This window comes from Bos grunniens, chromosome X (genome assembly GCF_055505025.1).
Source record: "Bos grunniens cultivar Pamir isolate PY7600 chromosome X, Bosgru_T2T1.0, whole genome shotgun sequence".
NCBI classification, from domain to species: Eukaryota; Metazoa; Chordata; class Mammalia; order Artiodactyla; family Bovidae; genus Bos; species Bos grunniens.
The window spans coordinates 782,863-803,237 of NC_141194.1; the positions used below are offsets into that span (position 1 = coordinate 782,863).

At 52.4% G+C, this 20,375-nt stretch overlaps 1 protein-coding gene across 2 annotated transcripts in view; it reads right to left on the minus strand.

The window, feature by feature from the left end:
• Positions 1-13,351, minus strand: part of P2RY8 (P2Y receptor family member 8) — a 49,094-nt gene extending 35,743 nt beyond the window's left edge. Inside the window, exon 1 of one of the 2 annotated variants that reach the window (XM_086386051.1) lies at positions 13,034-13,351. The gene's annotated coding sequence lies outside the window, so the exon portion shown is untranslated. The remainder of the gene's footprint in view (positions 1-13,033) is intronic. The other variant, XM_086386050.1, reaches the window with a different exon arrangement.
• Between the last annotated feature and the right edge of the window lie 7,024 nt (positions 13,352-20,375).

The following is a 20,375-nucleotide window of genomic DNA, read 5'->3' on the forward strand; positions in this document are numbered from 1 at the left end:
GCCCCTTCCCGCTGCAACTAGAGAAAGCCCACGCACAGCAAATGAACACCCAGCACAGCCACAAATAAACAAATATGTCATTTTCTTTTTTTTTTTTTAATTTGGGGAGGATAAAGAAAGGAAAAAAAAAACACGTCCACACAAAGACTCGTACGAGAGAAGAAAACACGTTCTCTCATGCTCTTAGCCCCTGTAGGATGAGCCTGGAGGTTTGCCATCCAGGGAGGAGAAACAGGCTCACGCTCTTGGCAAGGCAAGAGGTCTGTTGGATGAAGGGGTAGGGGGGCGGTTCCTGCCCACCCCAGATCCCCAAGGACTCTTGAGAGATTCCCTGCTCCGTGGTTGCCATGGTGACTAGAAGCTGAGGCATATCACCGCATCCCAGGGACTCAGGAGCATCACGCTGGAGTCCTGGCTGCTTCCATTCTCTGGACACACGTGGTTCCCTGGGACAGTGGATACGCCTTTCGAGTGTAGACACCCACAGGAGTGGATACAGGGAGTGTTGGGGGAGTGGCCGAGACCCCAGGGGCCCCAGTGTGAGGACTAAGGGGCTGGTCACAGAAACCAAGGGGTGTGATCAGGTCCGGGGGCCCGATGTAGGGCACAGTGGAGACTTGAGGGAGCTGATCGGGTCCTTGGGAGCCAGGCCAGGCCATGATAGGCAGGGTCAGCCTTAAGTCAGGCCTTGGGGACCTGACTTAGTCTTTTAAGTCAGGCCTTGGGGACCTGACTTAGTCCAGGCGAGCTGCTATCAAACCACTACAGTGAATTTTGTCTACAGTATCCGTGTGTGTGTGTGTGTGCGCGTGCACACTCAGTCATGTCTGACTCTTTGTGACCCCATGGACTGTAGCCCAGCAGGCTCCTCTGTCCGTGGGGTTCTCCAGGCAAGAACACTGGAGTGGGTCACCATTTCCTTCTCCATACAATATCTGTATATGTGGTCAGTTACCTGTCTAGATATTGCTGTGCAGATGTTTTTTTTTAAAGCCATGATTCACATTTAAAGCATTGAACTCTGAGCAAAACAAATGACCTGTCATAATATGGGTGGGCCTCGTCTAATCAGCTGAAAGCTTTTGGAGAAAAGAAACTGAGGTCCTCCAAGGAAGATTGTATTCTGCCTCCAGACAGACTTCAGATGCAACCTACAAAGTCATTGTTTCCGTGGGCCTCCAGACTACTGGTCTACCCAGCAGAACTGGGACTTATCACGATCCACCATGAACATGAGTTTGAACAAACTCTGGGGGATGGTGAAGGACAGCGAAGCCTGGCATGCTGCACTCCGTGGGGTCACAAAGAGTTGGGCACGACTGATCTTCCACACTCTTAGGCATTTTCCTTAATCATCTCTATGTATCTATGTATCTAGTTAATCCATAGATAAGTATATACATCCATCTATCATGTATCTATCATCTATCTTGTGTTTCTATTCTTCCCCATTCAACCATTCATGATCTATCTATCTATCATCTATAAATAAATATGGATCTATCTATCTAATCATCCATCCTTTTAATACTTGTGTTAGCTTTGAGGCTTCCCTGGTAAAAAAATCCACCTGCCAATGCAGGGTTCTATCCCTGGGTCAGGAAGATCCCTTGGAGGAGGGCATGGCAACCCACCCACTCCAGTATTCTCACCTGGAGAATCCCATGGACAGAGGAGCCTGGAGGGCTACAGTCCATGGGGTTGCACAGAGTCGAAGATGACTGAGTGACTGAGCACACCACAGCACATTAGCATTCTCCAGAGAATCAGAGCCAATAGTGTATATATTATAAGGAAACAACTCCTGTGATCACAGAGACTGAGAAGTCCCAGGATATTCTGTCTCTCATCTAGAGACCCAACGGGGCAATGTTGGGAGCCCACCAATCCTCAAGACCAGAAAATCATCACTGAGCCCACAACCAACGTGTCCTTAATTTACCCCACGTCCCGTGACGGAGTCACAGAGCCGGTTTAACGTTAAAGACCAAGGACTGCTGATATACCCATTGAATGGATTTCTAGACTGAGGCTCGGGAGAGATAAGGACACCCTCTCAAGAGCCAGTTAGACCCGTTTTGCTGGTGGACACCTCTCGCCTATGTAGTTTTATATTTATAGAAGCTCTCTTTTTTTTTAAGTGCAGCATCATTGTGATGAGAAAGTGGTGTTTTTCTCGTTTGATGGAAGAGGAAATTGAGGTTTAGTCATTAGGTCACGGGGTGGCCATGGTCAGAAACACAGCTAGGGGTGTATCTCAATCTGTGGGAAGAAGCAGACTCCCAGTGGCCTCACCAGACAGACGCACACACCTTCTCACGGTGAGGCCAGACCGTGATGGCCCACTCCGTGATGCTACGGGTGGCCCTGTGGTCTTCCCCTCCGGCCTTCACAGCTTCCCAGAGGATTGGGGCCTGTCTACAGATCCATCCTCACGACGGAGCCCCAGCTGGACACGCAGAAGCAGCTTTGGGCCAAGAGTCAAGGGCGGCCCTTGGTCACACTGCACTGGACGCCAGCCAGCTAACACTGATGTTCTGGCCGCTGTCTCAAGTATCAGCGTCCCTCAAAACCATGGGCGGTCTGTCCACCAGCTGCAGCTATTTAAACTGGGCCCTGCAGCGGTCAAGGGCTTTCTACCTTGGGTGATCAGGCCGCCCCCACCCACTGGGGACACTCAGCGGTGTGTGTAGCTGTTTCTGGTTGTCATCACCTCCAGAAGGGTGTCCTGGCACGTGCTGGGTGGAGACCAGGGATGCCGTGGGGTGCCGGACTCACCACATCAGAGAGTCGTGCATCCCCAGGTGTCAATAGTGGTGAGTCTGAGACATCCTGACCTAGCTCGAGAGACTTCATCGACTTATGCATGTATCCATCATCACTGATCATCTACCTGTCACTCATCCGTGTAGGAATCATCTAAGTATCTGAAGACCTATCATCTATCTCCCATCCATTCACCCATCCATCTACCTGCTAACATGTATCATTTAACCATCACTCATCCATCTAGGAATCATCTACGTATCTAAAGACCCATCATCTATCTCCCATCCATCCATCCATCCATCCATCCATCTATTATGATCTATCATTTAACCATCATCCATCCATCTATCCGTCTTCCTATCCATCCATATCTATCTATCATCATCTATCATCCACCCATCCATTATCATCTATCATTGAGCATCACTCATCCATCTAAGTATCATCTAGTATCTATATCCACCTATCATCTATCTGTAATCTATCCATGCACCTACCCATCTGTCTTTTCATCCATCTGTCTATCTGTCCATCCATCAAGTATGTATCTATCCATCCATCCACCATCTCTCTTCACCCATTCATCCATCCACCTATCCATCTTTCTATTCGTCCATGTCCATCTATCTTCTCTGCTCTTCAGTAAGCTTCCTGAGCCCTACCCTTCACTCCTGTCTCTATCAGCCTCTCAGGTCCCTGGTATCCTGTCTGGTTCCCCATCCTCTCTCTTGCATGGTCCATTTTAATCAACGTGGACAGTGGAGGAGGAAATGGCAACCCACTCCAGGATTCTTGCCTGGAGAATCCCATGGACAGAGGAGCCTGGCCGGTTACAGTCCATGGGGTCGCAAAAGAGTCGGACACGGCAGAGTGACTAAACAAGGACAAAAAACGTGGACAAAGAGTTATGTTTTCACAGATCAGCTCGGTTGTAAGGCACCTCGTGGTCTGAACCAGGGGGACTCCCCTGGTGGTTCTGTGGCTAAGACTCCATGCTCCCACTGCAGGGGGCCTGGGTGCAATCCTTGGCTGGGGAACTAGAGCCCTCGTGTTTCAGGGAAAGCTCCCATATGCTACAGTTAAGACCTAGTGCAGCAAATAAATAAAGGAATATTAATTTTAAAAGAAAGCCACAGACGGGAGGGAGGCTGTACAAAGCCAGCAGCCCCGGTCCCGCTCTGGTGCCCAGACCTGGCCGTCCATCATTTGCATGGCTGTTTAGAAATGGCGACGGCGGTGTTTATTTAGAAGGGAGCTGAGCTTGGAAAGGAAATCGGCCACCCGTGGCGGGGACAGGCAGCTTGTGGTGGCGGGACCTCAGCAACACCCGCGCCATTGGCTTCCTGTGAGCGTGACTCAGAACCTGCAGGAGCCGGCCAGGCTCAGCAAACGCTCGGGCAGACAGTGTTTATAGCCCGGGATGAGGAAGTCAAGCGTGGGGGTGTGGCGGCCGGCAGCTGCCTCTTTCCTCTCTCTTTTTAAAACAGAGGTACAGCTCACGGTTTGAAAGCACGGGCTCCACTGGCGTTCAGGGCATTCACCGCGTGCTGCCAGCTCCGCTCCCGCCTAGTTCTAGAACACTTCCACCATCTCCACGTGGGCTCGTATTTTAGCATCAAGAACAGCCGTCAGAGAGAGGGTTCAGATTCCCCGTGCACCAAGCAGTCCTTATCATCATCACCATCAATCACCATCATTATCGCCACCACCATCACCACCACCATCACCATTATTAGCGTCACCACTACCACCATCAATCACCACCATTATCACCACCACCATTATTATCACCACCACCATCATCACCATAAATCAATCACCACCATCATCACCATCAATCAATCACCATCATTATCACCATCAATCACCATCAATCAATCACCATCATTATCACCATCAATCAATCACCATCATTATCACCACCACCATCATCACCATCAATCAATCACCATCATTATCACCATCAACCAATCACCATCAATCAATCACCATCATTATCACCACCACCATCATCACCATCAATCAATCACCATCAATCAATCACCATCATTATCACCACCACCATCACCATTACTATCACCACACCATCATCACCATCAATCAATCACCATCATTATCACCATCAATCAATCACCATCATCACCACCACCCATCATTATCACCACCACCATCACCATTATCATCATCGCCGTAATAATAAGGCAGTGTAGACCATCAGCTGGCTGGATGACTTTGAGAAGGTAACAGAGTCACTTGCTGCCTCAGTCTCCCCATGTGTAAAGGGATGTCAACAACATTCTCAGAGGGACATCATGACAGTTCCAGGAATCCACCTGAACACCTACAATGACAGCCCTACAGAGAATCCTGCAAGATGCGGGATGAACCCCTGAGCATGAAATCAATCAAGGACTTGCTTGCCACCAGTGTTGAACAGACAGGTGGATCTTCCTCAGTCTTTAAAACGACCCTTTTAGGCGATACTGTTCTTATGGAACTTGTTCTTGTGCTTTGCAGCAGGGTTCTGTGAGCAAGTGAGGGGCTCAGAGTGGGGGCATTTGGGCAAGGTCCCAGGTCGCGACTTCTCCAGAGCACCTTCTCTCTCCCTCTGACTAGGATGAAGACAGCAAGACTTCAAGGAGAATTTATTAAGATGTATTCAACCCTGGTGCCTGCGAATGTGGCCTTATGTGGAAAGACAGTCTATGAAGATGTGATTAAGATATAAGTTAACGTTAGCCCATTAGGGTGGATCCTAAGCCGGTGTGACCGGTGTCCTTGTGAAAACAGAAGACGCACAGATTGATGCAGAAACACACAGACAGAAGACGTCTGTGCAAAGATGGAAGCCGAGGCTGGAGGGAGGCGGCCACAAGCCCGGGACACCTGGAGCCCCGAGAAACTGGAAGAGGCAGGAAGGACCCTCCCTTGGAGCCATTAGAGGGAGCACCGCTCTGTAGAAACTTTGACTGTGGAGTTCTGGCCTACAAAATGTCAGAGGAAAAAATTATGGTGTTTTAATCCACTCAGTATGTGCTCGTTTGTTATGACTGTCCCAGGAAGCTAATTCAAAGGAACTGACTGGGAACCAGCCTCCTCTTTTGTTTTGCTGTCCATACATTCATTCATTCATCTATCCATCACAATTCACCCACTCATCCATCCATCAGTCCAACAAAGTATCCATCCATCCACCCATCCATCCAGTCACTCACCCAACCATCCATCCATCCATCTACCCACCCATCCATCCATTCATCCATCCATCATCCATCCACCCATCCATCCATTCACTCACCCAACCATCCACCTATTCATCTATCCATCCATCATCCACCTATCCATCCATCCATCTATCATCCATCCATGCATCATCCATCCACCCATCCATCCATCCATCACCCACCCATCCATCTATCCATCCATCCACCCATCCATCCATCCATCACCCACCCATCCATCTATCCATCCATCCACCCATCCATCTATCCATCCATCCACTTATTCATCTATCCATCCATCATCCATCCATCCATCCATCACCCACCCATCCATCTATCCATCCATCCACCCATCCATCTATCCATCCATCCACCTATTCATCTATCCATCCATCATGCATCCATCCATAACCCACCCATCCATCTATCATCCATCCATCCATTCATCCATCCACTCACCCACCCACCCACCCATTCATCCATCGATCCACTTACCCATCTGCTCGTCCACCCAACTATCCATCCGTCCATTTATCCACCGACATATCTGCCCATCCATCCGTCCATCCATCCATCCATCCACCCATCCATCCATCATCCAACAAACGTCAGCTGAGCCCACGCTGACTGATTCTGGCCCCTCGTTTACAAGGCCGCAGCCCACACATGCTTCCCGCCCATTCATTCTCGGTGGCTGTGACTGAGGAGTTGTCTCTGCTTCTACTCCATCCACCTGCCGGCCTGCTGGTCCAGCCCTGCTCCGACTGCTCAGGTGCCTGTGAGATAAACACTTGGAGACCCATGCCTCCAGCTGCAGGGTAACTCGGAGGAGCCCGCAACCCTGGCTGATGGGCCTGGCCCATGGCGGTGACTGGCCGGGAGGCTGGGATGCACGTCTCCTAATCCGCCCACTCCCTCCGTTCCCTTTATAGCACAGGATATTACAAAAGACGCTTCCTACACTTCCCGTTTTTTCAGTAACAATGCCACTTGTTGGAGCCCATGCTTGGTTCATCCTTGAGTGGGTAATCCCATGGTATGGCGAAGATGCAAAGGGCGCACGCTGGGGCTCTTTGTATGGACAGTTCAGTTCAGTTCAGTCACTCAGTCGTGTCTGACTCTTTGCGACCCCGTGGACTGCAGCACACCAGGCCTCCCTGTCCATCACCAACTCCCTGAGTTTACTCAAACTCATGTCGATTGAGCCGGTGATGCCATCCAACCATCTCATCCTCTGTCGCCCCCTTCTCCTCCCACCTTCCATCTTTCCCTGCATCAGGGTCTTTTCCAATGAGCCAGTTCTTTGCATCAGGTGGCCAAAGGACTGGAGTTTCAGCTTCAGTATCAGTCCTTCCAGTGAATATTCAGGAGTGATTTCCTTTGGGATGGACTGGTTTGTGTGGACAATGGGGTCTAAATCTTGGTCCATTTGGAACGGAGCAGGATGCTATGGTCATTGCCCACCACCCCCATGTCATCTGCCTGCCTTTTAATCAGAGAAGTAGGAGATGCAGAAACAAAGGAAAATAGTCAAAGGAGACTAAATAATAATAATGTAGTCTTTAAGCTGGAGAAAGCTGAGCCCCGAAGAATTGACACTTTGGAACCGTGGTGTTGGAGAAGACTCTCGAGAGTCCCTTGGACTGCAAGGAGATCCAACCAGTCCATCCTAAAGTAGATCAGTCCTGAGTGTTCATCGGAAGAACTGATGTTGAAGCTGAAACTCCAATACTTTGACCACTGGATTCGAAGAACTGAGACTCATTGGAAAAGACCCTGATGCTGGGAAAGACTGAAGGCAGGAGGAGAAGGCGACGACAGAGGATGAGATGCTTGGATGGCATCATCGACTTGATGGATATGGGTTTGAGTAAGCTCCGGGAGTTGGTGAAGGACAAGGAGGCCTGGCGTGCTGCAGTCCATGGGGTCGCAAAGAGTTGAACGTGAGTGAGCGAGTGAACTGAACTGAGTCATTAAACATAGACAGGGACCTTTACCTCTTTCTCAAGGACTCTATATTCTGAGCCATATCCTGTGAGCTGTCTTATACATACTAGAACATCAGGTAGAGAGGATAACTACATGATGACCAGATTGTACCGAGGACGTGAGCTGCCACTGTCCCGAGAGTTGGTCACAAAGAAATGGAAACAAGTGCATCCCTGGAACTGAAGACGAACTGTAGCTTAAACAACCAAGATGACGCTGGTGAGATCACTGATGTCCGATGTGAAGGTGACTGTTCAGGATGACTGTTCTGTTTCAGCATATAGTGCTCCCTCCTTCTGTCTATAAAAGCTCTCACCCCTTGCTTGTTGGAGCGGGGGTGGTGGTGGTGGGGGTGGGTAGTCGGCCTCTGGACAGATGTCCACCACTCTCCGCCACCCCCCACCCCCCACCCCCAGCCAGTTGCCAGCATCTGAAATAAAGCAAACTTTCCTTTCCACCAGCCTGGCCCGTCTATTGGCTTTTAAACAGCCAGCAGCCAGATTCCACACCCTCTTTCAGTAACACATTGCCCCGCCCAAAGCGTGCTCGTGTATCCCGTACCCGTGATCTCAGCATAGCACAGGGTCTTCTCCCATTTCATTATTGTATTACAGAAACAGGAGCATGTGGCTAAGCTTGAGACATGGCAGAAAGTGGCCCAGCAGGCCCTGAAGCGGTGGGTTGCCACCCTGAGACCTGGGGCGGGCGGGGCGGTAGGGAGATGTGAGGTGGTCTTGCTTCTCCTCGAGCCCCGTGGCTGCACTCGTCCCTCCACCACTTCCTTGTCCTTTCCCTGGTGGTCATGAACTGGGGCGGGGGGGGGGGTGATTCTGCCCCCCAGAGGAGGCTTTGCTGATGTCTGGGGACAATTTTGCAGGTGACGATCTCCGGGGATGCTAGAGGCCTCTGGTCGGTGAAGACCAGAGATACTGTTTAATAGCCTACAGTGCAGAGCAGGGCCAAGAATTATCCCATCTAAAAGGCCAGTATCAGTGGTGTGAGTAGAGAAACCCTGTCTAACCACAAGAGCCGTCTATCTCAGGATCTCTGTACCTACCTTGCTTTCATCTATCGCTCTCTCTATATACATCTCCATTCCTACATCCTATCATCTATATCTATCCATCTATCCATCCATCTATCCATCTATCTGTACACCTATCCATCTATCCATCATCTATCCATCTATCCGTACATCTATCCATCCAGCCATCTATCCGTCCACACATCCATCCTCTATCCATCCATCCATCTATCCATCCATCCATCCTTCTATCCATCTATCCATTGATCTAGCCAGCCAGCCATCTATCCATCCATCCATCTATCCATCCTTCTATCTATCCATCCACCCATCTATCCATCCTTCTATCCATCCATGCATCCATCTATCCATCCATCCACCCATCCATCTATCTATCCACCCATCCAGCCAGCCAGCCAGCCATCTATCCATCATCCATCCACCCATCTATCCATCCATCTACCCACCCATCTATCCATCCATCCATCCATCCATCTATCCATCTATCCAGCCAGCCAGCCAGCCATCTATCCATCCATCCCTCCACCCATCCATCCATCCATCCATCCATCTATCCATCCATCTAGCCAGCCAGCCATCTATCCATCCATCCACCCATCCATCCATCTATCCATCTATCCATCCATCTAGCCAGCCAGACATCTATCCATCCATCCATCCATCCTTCTATCCATCCATCTATCCATCCTTCCATCCATCTATCCATCTATCTGTCCATCCACCCATCCATCCATCCATCCATCTATCCATCTATCCAGCCAGCCAGCCAGCCATCTATCCATCCATCCATCCACCTATCCATCCATCCATCCATCTATCCATCTATCCATTGATCTAGCCAGCCAGCCATCTATCCATCTATCCATCCATCCATCCATCCATCCATCCATCCATCTATCCATCCATCCATCCACCTATCCATCCATCCATCCATCCATCTATCCATCTATCCATTGATCTAGCCAGCTAGCCATCTATCCATCCATCCGTCCATCCATCCGTCCATCCATCTATCCATCCATCCATCTATCCATCCATCCATCCATCCATCCATCTATCCCTCCATCCATCCATCCATCTATCCCTCCATCCATTCATCCATCCATCCATCTATCCATCCATCCATCTATCCCTCCATCCATCCATCCATCTATCCCTCCATCCATTCATCCATCCATCCATCTATCCATCTATCCATCCAACCATCCATCCATCTATCCATCCATCCATCCATCTATCCATCTATCTATCTGTACATCTATCCATCTATCAATCCATCCATCCATCTCTCTATCCCGCCATCTATCTGTCTCCATACTTACCTATCATTTATACCTCTCTCTGTCTTCTATCTATCCATCTATCCTCCATCAGTCACCCAAACTATCATCTATTTATCCATCTATCATCCATCATTTATCTATATTTTTCTTTATGTGCGTGCTATATATGTTTACCTATCTATGTGTGCATGAATGCTAAGTCACTTCGATCATGTCTGACTCTTGGTGACCCCATGGACTGTATGTAGCCCCCCAGGCTGCTCTGTCTTTGGAATTCTCCAGGCAAGCATACTGGAGTGGGTTGCCATTCCCTCCTCCAGGGGATCTTCCTGACCCAGAGATTGCATCCAAGTCTCATGCATTGGTAGGCAGATTCATCTACTATTTTTTTTTTAATCCCTCTGTCTGTCAGTCTATCGTCTATGCATCTATCTCTGTCATTTATTATCTCTGTATCTGTCTACAAATCAAAAAATTCACCTCCTTGTCTGTCTATCCAACTCTCAGTTGTCAATCTGTCTACCATCTATGAATCATCTATCTAATTTATTTGCAATCTGCTTGTCTATCTGCCTAGCATCTACTCATCTTCCAGACCCAGGGATCGAACCCACATCTCCTGTGTCTCCTGCAATGGCAGGCAGAACCTTTACTGTGGAGCCACCAGCAAAGCCCTGAGTTCCCTGCCAGGCTCAAAAGCAAACCCGGTCACCAGTTGCCTGTCAAAGCATGGCTTTCCCTAAGAGAAGGCAGACCCTGCATCCACGTGTCCGTCTGTCCAGCCAGGAGCGGGTGGTGGACACGGCTGCAGGACTCTCCCCGGGGGCTCCCAGCGCTGACCCCAGGGGACGTTCCAGGGGACACCACCCTGCAGGCCATGTGTGTGCTCATCTGCTGGGTCAAGGCTCCCTGAGATGTGGTGTTGGCCCTGAGGAGGGTCTGTGGTGGGCATGGGTCATCTCCTGGGGGAGCAGATGGGGGGCCTGGACAATTTCCCACAGTCAGGGACCAGGATAAGGTACCAGAGGGGCATGGGATTCCTGGTGTCTTGTCCACTCCTGACTCCTCCCAGACAGGAAAGGGCCCTTGGGCAGGAGCCCAGGTGGTGGACACACCCATGGAGGGAGGGACAGAGAGGCTGGGCCAGCGAGGAGGGGCACCCTGGGGAACTCCCAACGGCCCACCCCCCCAATCCCTGTTACTAACCCATCACTCCCGGCCTTCCCGCCTTCATCCCTAAGATGAGAACACAGGCCTCAATAGGTTTGGAGGGGGTCCCAGGTGACCTCTCAGGGGTGGTATTGCCCCTTCGCCCGCCTGTGTCCGTTCAGCTGAGTGGGGATGTTTCAGAAACCACGGCTGATGTCCGGAGGGTCGGCCCAGCCTCCAGACTCGTCCCACGGCCCGGTTCCTCCTCCTAGAGCGAGCAGGGGTCTCCAGGATGCGGGGACCACATACAGGGGGTGCGCCCCCTCCGGCCGCGAACCCTGGCCATGGCAACGCAAGGCTCCCCCTCACCGCCGCCCCCCACCGCTCCCGAAAACGAAACTGCGATTCTTTCAGCTCCTGGAGGTGTTTTAAAAAGGAAAGTCCGCGCTCACGTTCGGCCCAGGTGCCCATTCCAACCCAACCACTCACCGCACTTCTAAAGGGGCTGACGGAGCGCGCGGGCCCCGCCTGGCCCCGGTTCCTCTGCGCTCCTGCCCCGGGAGCGGGGTAGGGGGGCCCCTTCTGACCCCCACGCAGAAGACACACGACAACCTAACAGAGAGCAGAGAAGAAGAAGGGGAGGGGAAAAAAAAAAAAAAAAAAACCTCCTTGGTTTGGAATCAGAACCATTACGCTGCGTTAATGCCTCCTCGCCAGGCGTGACCCTAAGCGCACAGACTCCCGGTTTGCACCGCCAGGAATTCCCAGGGCGGAGACCAGTGTGCACGTGGGGCTTCACTGCTCCCCAAACTGGGGGTGGTTTATAAAATACAGCTTTCCAAGGAAAGAACCTGCCTGCCAAGGCAGGAGACACAAGAGACTGCGGGGTTCGATCCCCAGGTGGGAAAGATTTGCCTGGAGAAGGAAACAGCAACCCACTCCAGTATTCCTGCCTAGGAGATTCCGTGGACAGCGGAGCCAGGTGGGCTACAGTCTGGATTCGCAGTTTCTGGGTGAATCGGGGCCAGTGAGGTGATCTCAGGGCTCACGGGGGCCCCCCAGTGGCTGGAACCCTCCCCGACCCAGGAGGCCCCCACCCCCACCCCACCCGGCCCTGTCTCCGTCCCCTAGTCGTGCCTGGCCACCTTCAGCGCTCATCTGCTCTTCCCAGGTGAGTTTTCCTGAAGTTTGCACCAGTAGACTGTGTTCAAACCATCTCCCCGCCAAGCGGTCGCACCTGCAATGCAGGAGCCGCAGCAGACCCGGGTTCGATCCCTGGGTCGGGAAGATCCCCTGGAGACAGGCATGGCAATCCACTCCTATTCTTGCCTGGAGAATCTCCACGGACAGGAGGGGCCTGGCGGCTGCTGTCCGTGGGGTCGCAGAGAGTCGGACACCACTGACTGAGCGCGCACCAAGGCCCTGTCTGAAGCTTTTCCTGTCTTGTCCACGCCCCCCACCCCCGAGAGAGGAGGACGCACGCAGCCCTCCTTCCCAGGCTCTCACCCCCGTAAGTCCCTTCCCGGGCGGCGCCCCGGGTTCCACACAACGCGCGTAAAAGCGGAAACTGGACGCACCTGGAAAGGCCGATGCGCGTCCGCGGTGCAGACGCAGCCCGGGGCTGGATCCGAACGCGCGGCAGCCGGGCGTCAGACCGAGCCTGGCGTCAGGAAGCCGCCGTCCCGCCGCCCCCGAAGGAGCCCGGGGTGGGTGTCAGGGCGTGGCGCGGACTCCAGCATCGCCGCCCTGTCGGGCGCGCACATTGCGCGCGGGCTTGCACCCTCGCCGGATTCAGAGCCTCGAAAGGTATCCCCTCGCCGGCTCCGGGCGGCCTCCGAGGAGACCCAGGGTCGGTGCAGAAGAAACCCGTTTTGAAATTTCCTGTATAACCGTCTGACGGAATGCAGTCTCCTGGCGTCCAAGCCCGCCGGGGCCCCTCCTATCAGCGCGCGCCCTGCCCCGGGGGCGGGGTGCAGGGGCGGGGAGCGGGGTGCGGCCCACGGCTGGGACCTCGTGGTGGCTCGTGCCGGCCCCCGCGGCGACTGCTTCGGGGACACGCAGCCTCTCCGAGAAGGTCTGCAGCTTGCAGACGCACACCAGACCCTGCAGACCAGGAGGGGAGGTCGCCGGCCCTACGGTGCGGCCAGCACTGACCTGCGGTGAATCCTAGACCAAACAACGCCTGACGATTTTTATTTAAAAAAAAAAAAAAAAAAAACTGTGCTAAGCCAAGAGACTTCCTCTTGCAGGCGAACCTGAGTGCCTGGCGACCTCTTTTGGTTCTGAAGCCAGAAGGTGACCTGCGCAGGTGACCCACGCCCCTGGGGACTCCCAGGAAACCCCTTCCCTCTTCCATCTGGACCGACCCCGATTCATGCCCCACCCTCACCCCGACCCACCCACCCCTGCCCCAGACCCCCGGCCGCTCGGTCGATGGGGCACTCCAGAGCAGAGGGGGAGCTGGGCCGGTTGGCGTGGCCCACGTGGAGAGGTGAGGAAGGGGACTTCACAGCAGGTGCGCTGTGATCAGAAGGAGGCAGCTGCTGGGAAAAGGCCCTCCGAGAGCCAAAGTCCAGCTCTGGGGCCCAGGGTCATGCGGAAGAGGGGATGAGGCTGCTGATTCTGGGCGGCTGTCTTCTGGGAAGTCACAGGGGTGCTGAATGAGCGAATGTGGAACCGCAGTTTGGGAAAACCCGGGGTCATCCGTCTACTTATGGGGTATGGAGGACATAAGTACTTCTATGTGCTTCCCTGGTGGCTCAGACGGTAAAGAATCCACCTGCAATGCGGGAGACCTGGGTTTGATCCCTGTTGGGAAGATCCCCTAAAAGAGGGCATGGCAACCCTCTTCAGTATTCTGGCCTGGAGAATCCCATGGACAGAGGAGCCTGGTGGGTTACACTCCACTGGATCTCAAAGAGTTGGACATGACTTAGCAACTAACTTCTTCTTTCTATCTATGTATCTAGTCATGTCCAACTCTTTGTGACTCCATGGACTTTAGCCCACCAGGCTCCTCTGTCCATGGGATTCTCCAGGCCAGAATACTGGAGTGGGTTGCCATTCCCTTCTCCAAGGGATGTTCTGGACCCAGGGACTGAACCTCAATCTTCTGCGTTGAAGGCAGATTCTTTACCATCTGAGCCACCGGGGAAGTATGTCGATTTTTATTTTGTCTTGCTTGATTGCTTTTCTTTGTTCCTGTGTTTTCTTGGTTCTCTGATTGAATGTATTCTTTGGAACTCAGGGAGGCCTGGGGACAAAGCTTTGCTACAAACTAGAAGGCAGGCTGGGGACATTGCAGGCAGGTCTGTCCTGGGAAGGCCTCGTAGGCACCTGCCCAGTTACAGTGGGGAGGGACACGTCCATTCTCCACGTGGTATGAGATTATTTAGTTGTTGAAAAGCACTTTCGGATGACAAGATGGCAATCTGGCAGCCAACCCAGCTCCACTCTCATGCAAACGGCAAAATTTGTCCACTTGGTGTCTTTCCAGCAGCTGGGGGGTCTACTCTCCATCCTGGCTCTCAGGGGTCCCGGCTCTAGCAAATGTGAAAGTAGAAGGTAAGAGAAGCCTGATCTGCTACTGAGCAGGGTCAGGCCACACCCCTGGGTGGATGCTGAAGACATCTGGGGTGAGCCTGTGGAGGGGAAATCCAGTTGCCCACATTTCCTCTTCCTCCCCATGGAGACCAGACCCATGGGTGGATGGATGGATGCATGAACGATGGATAGATGGATGATGGATGGATGGATGATGGATGGATGGATGATGGATGGATGATGGATGAATGGATGGATGGATGATAGTGGATGACAGATGGATGAATGGATGGATGGATTATGGATGGATGATGGATGAATGGATGGATGGATGATGGTGGATGACAGATGGATGATGGATGGATGGATGATAGATGTATGGATGGATGATGGATGTATGGATGGATGATGGATGGATGGATGGATGATGGATGTTTGGATGGATGATGGATTGTGGATGGATGGATGAATGGATGATGGATGGATCGATGATGGGTGGAAGATGGATGATGGATGGATGGTGGATGATGGATGGATGGATGAATTGATGAGAGGATGGATGGATGAGTAGATGGATGATGGATGGATGATGGATGATGGATGGATGGATGGATGGATGCATGCATGCATGGATGGATGATGGGTGGAAGATGGATGATGGATGGATGGATGAATTGATGGGAGGATGGATGGATGAGTAGATGGATGATGGATGGATGATGGATGATGGATGGATGGACGATGGATGAAGAATGGATGATGGATGAAGAATGGATGATGGTGATGGATGGATGATGGATGGATGGATGAGTAGATGGATGTTTGGATGGATGATGGATGGGTTGATGGATAAGTGGCTGGATGGGCTAGGTCATGGTCCTGAGCCTGCACTTTGGTTTCCATCACACCTTTCAGAGCAAAGTGGACCCCAAGAGGCAATGAAGCCAGCCGCTAGTTTTGCAGGAACCACAACTGGCCTCTCAGAAAGGCGGGTCCCTGTACCACGGCCTCCGGGTTCCTGTGCAGCCCTGGGTGGACCACTTGGTACGGAGAATCAGGTGAACACACGGGAAGAGGAAGGGACACACCCTTCAGCTCACCTATCAGCGCTCTCCATCAGGTCTGGCGGTTTCTCTTGAGAGGCTGGCACTGACAAAACCTCAAGAGGAAAAACAAGGTCATGGGTACAGGAGGCTCAGGGGGAAGGTTTCAGTTCCCCATAGCCCTGGCACGAGGCCAGGCTGTGAGGTCTCAGTGTATGAGTGCTAACAGAGTCAAGGGGATCAGAAAGGGCTCTTGGTCCCACTAAGTGGGACCCAGGAGGAGATGAGTCTGCATTGTTCAAGTGGCATGAGTTACAACAGCCCAAAGCTGGAAACAACCGGTGTCCATGCATGGATGGATGGTTGATAAATGGATGAGGGATGGGTGGATGGATGGATGGGTGGATTGGTGGGTGGATGGATGGAGGATGGATGATTGATAAGTGGATGAAGGATGGATGATGGATGGATGAGTGGATGGATGGAGGATGAATGGATGATGGATGGGAGGGTGGGTGGATGGATGATGGGTGGGTGGGTGGGTGGATGGATGATGGGCGGGTGGGTGGGTGGATGGATGGATGGTTATGTGGGTGATGGATAAGTAGGTGAATTAAAGGATAGATGGATGGATGGATGATGGATAAACAGCACGGGGTCCATCCACTCAGTGGAATATTACGCAGCCATGAAAAGGAGTGAGGCTCTGACACAGGCTGCAGTGTGGCCGGACCCTGAACACACACTGCTCAGTGAGACAAGCAGACACATCAGGACGCACAGTGTGTGATTCCACCTGTAGGAAACGTCCAGAACAGGCAGATCCACAGAGGGGGGAAGTGGGTTTGTGGTGCCAGGGGCCTGGGGGAAGGGGGATGACTTATTGGGTGGTGTGTCTTTGTGGGGGGATGGAGACGTTCGAAACCTCGATAAAGACGACAGTTACACAACACTGTGAATTTTGAAATGATTCATTGAATGCTATGTGGATTTCACCGACATTAAAAAAGAATCAGACAGACTCTGTCCTTGAGAGTGTCAACTGCCCCAGGGCTTTTGAGTCTCCTGCTGGGTCCCTGCTGGCCCACCAACCAAGAGCCCAGAGCCCAGGGAACAGATGGGATGTGTGACGTGGAAATAGGGTCCCTGTGTCACCTGTATGATCCTGGCAAGCAGAACGTGGCTGGCTGCATACAAAACCGACGAGACCCAGGAGATGGTTGTCCGCAAGCAAAAACAAAAAGTGAAACTGACAAATGGTACCAAATCAGTAACCTGCACTTGGCTCACCGTGGTTTCAGATTTGAAAGCCCCTCAGCGTGAGTTCCTCATGATGGTTTGTGTCCTGGCAACGCTGATCCTGTAACTGAAAGCAAGCCCTGCGCTCCTTGAGACGCTCGAGAACCCAGCTCAACATGGCTGGGCCATACAGAGGTGTGCAGGCTCCTGGCCAAGGACGCAGCCCCCCGAGAACAAACCCTCTGCTGCCAGCTCTGTCTCTGTCCTCTGGGTCTCCTGGCCCAGGGTGTCCAGAACCCCGATTTCTCTCCACCCCCAAAAGACTCGAAATCTTGCATGTCTTAAATAATACCACTGTGGTGGTCTCTGGGGGGGGGTGTGTCTGTGCTAAGTCACTTCAGTCGTGTCCGACTCTTTGCGACCCCATGGACTGCAGCCTACCAGGCTCCTCTGTCCATGGGATTCTCCAGGCAGCAACACTGGAGTGGGTTGCCATGCCCTCCTCCAGGGGATCTTTCAGACCCAGGGATCAAACCCACATCTCTTTTCTCTCCTGCATTGGCATATAGGTTCTTCACCTCTAGAGCCACCTGGGAAGCGCAACCAGCTGCTACAAATGACCATAAGCTGGACATATTAAAATAATTGGAATCTATCATCCCCGAGTCCTGGAAACCACACGTGTGAGGTCAAGGGGTCCCAGGGCTGAGCTCCATCCAAAGGCTCCAAGGGAGGGTCCTTCCCACCTCTTCCAGCTTCTGGGGGCTCCAGGCATCCGTCCCTGGGCTGGTGGCTGCCTCCCTCCCATCTCTGCCTGTGTCTCCACGTGGCTTCTCCTCTGTGTCCATGTGTCTCCTCTTCTGTGTCTTATAAGGACCCTGTCCTTGGGTTTAGGGCCATCGTTCTCCAGAAGGAACCTCACCTGGATTATTGCATGAATTAACCTCTGCAGAGAGTGTTTTCACTTCAGTCACAAGGGTGGCGTAAGTCTTCAGGCCCCAGGGCTCAGCCACAGAGAGAAGGGAGCCCCAAGGCTACCCCCAGACTCTCCGTGGGAGCATGGCTTGCTTTGTGGTGGGGAGTGGGTTAATTCTGAGACAACCTGGGGGTTGTGGGCCCACCCGCAGACAACACCCACCTCTGTGTGGTTTCAGGGTTTTCCTCTGGGGCAGGTCTTGGCCCACCCCACATCCAATCTCCTCTCATCAAGGCGAAGACAGAACGGCTCAGAGAGAGGGACCCCCTCCCTTCTTCCTTCTTGTCAAGATTTCCTGGCTTTCGACAGCTCAGAACCGAGTCTGGAGGGGCAGGGAGATGAGGAGACAAAGTAGGGAGGGCATCCGTCTGGCAAACGTGTCCTGGAACGGCATGCCTCGGGCAGGGGGATGTGTTCATTTCTTCCCTCGTGCCATCCACAGGTGGATGGGGTTCGGAACAAAGTGCTTTATTTTGTGCCCCAGGCAGAGGGGCAGGGTTCTCTGAGGTGGGCCATTGTGTGTGATTATAATAACAGATGCAACAGAGAGCAAGTCCAATAAACAGTTCCAACGTGGAACCAGAGGGGCCTTTTCCAAGCAACACATCCCAGCAGGTACTGTCGCGGGCTGATCTTAGCCGAACTGCTTTCCACGTGCAAAACAAAGAACCGTAAAGCTTGTGTGCATCTCTGCATCTGCAGAGAGGCACAGTGAATGCTAGGGAACTGGTTCATTTACGGAAAGACCCAGCTGTGAGGGCCCTGGCCACGATGGGTGCTGAAACCCTCTGCACAGAGGGAGAAGGGCCCCATGGCACCCTAAACACTGTTTCCAGCTCTAAAGTGAAAAGTGAAAGTGTGAGTCTCTCAGTCGTGTCTGACTCTTTGCGACCCCAAGGACGGTAGCCCGCCAGGCTCCTCTGTCCATGGGATTCTGCAGGCAAGGATACTGGAGTGGGTTGCCATTTCCTCCTCCAGGGGATCTTCCTGACTCAGGGCTCGAACCCTGCATTGTGAGTAGACTCTTTAACATCTGAGCCACCAGGGAAGCCCTATCCAGCCCCTAAATATCCCTGCAATTCCGCATGTCGGCCATTGTCACAGCAGCTGTAAGATGCCTGGTGAGCAAAGAGGTGAAAAAGAGAACCAAGAGAAGGCAGGAAGTGAAGAGCCAGCCCCACCCAGCCCCTCGCCGTAGGAAGCAGCAAGTTTACCTGTGAGCCAGGCTGGGTGATTGAGATGGGCTGCAAAGCTAGCTACTGTCTTGGGGGGAGGGAAATGCCAGGAAAAACTGGTGAGGGTTTCCCTGAGTTTGCTGATCATACGTCCTTGGGGAAGCTGTAAAACTAGCAGCCCCAAATTCACTGATCAGCAGAGCGATGCTCGTGGCATGTGATCTTTGAGAAGAGCGAAACTTGTTGCAAAAATGCACAAGGAACCAAGCAGTATCGTTTTAAACAAGGATGGGACGCACGAGGTGAAGTTCATGAAACATGAAGCGCAGAGACTGGTGGTCCCTTGATCAAGAGAATTTTGTTCAAAGTGGCAATTCTCGCAACTGAGGATGAGATGTGTGGAGAAGGAGAGTTTGAGAAGGGTGATGGATGGACGGATGGACGGGTGAGTGGATGGATGGGTGGATGGATGGATGAGTGGGTGGATGGTTGGGTGGGTAGGTTGATGGATGGATGGATAAGTGGATGGATGGATGATGGATGGATGGGTGGATGGATGGATGAGTGGATAGATGGATGGGTGGATGGATAGATGAGTGGGTGGATGGATGGATGGATGAGTGGACGGATGGTTGGGTGGGCAGGTTGATGGATGGATGGATAAGTGGATGGATGGATGATGGATGGATGGGTGGATGGGTGGATGGATGGATGGGTGGGTAGATGGATGGGTGGATGGATAGATGAGTGGGTGGATGGATGGATGGATGGATGGTTGATGGATGGATGGGTGGATGGATGGATGGGTGGGTAGATGGATGGGTGGATGGATAGATGAGTGGGTGGATGGATGGTAGGTTGATGGATGGATGGATGGGTGAGTGGATGAACGAGTGGCTGGGTACGTTGATGGATGGATGGGTGGATGGATGGATGGATGAGT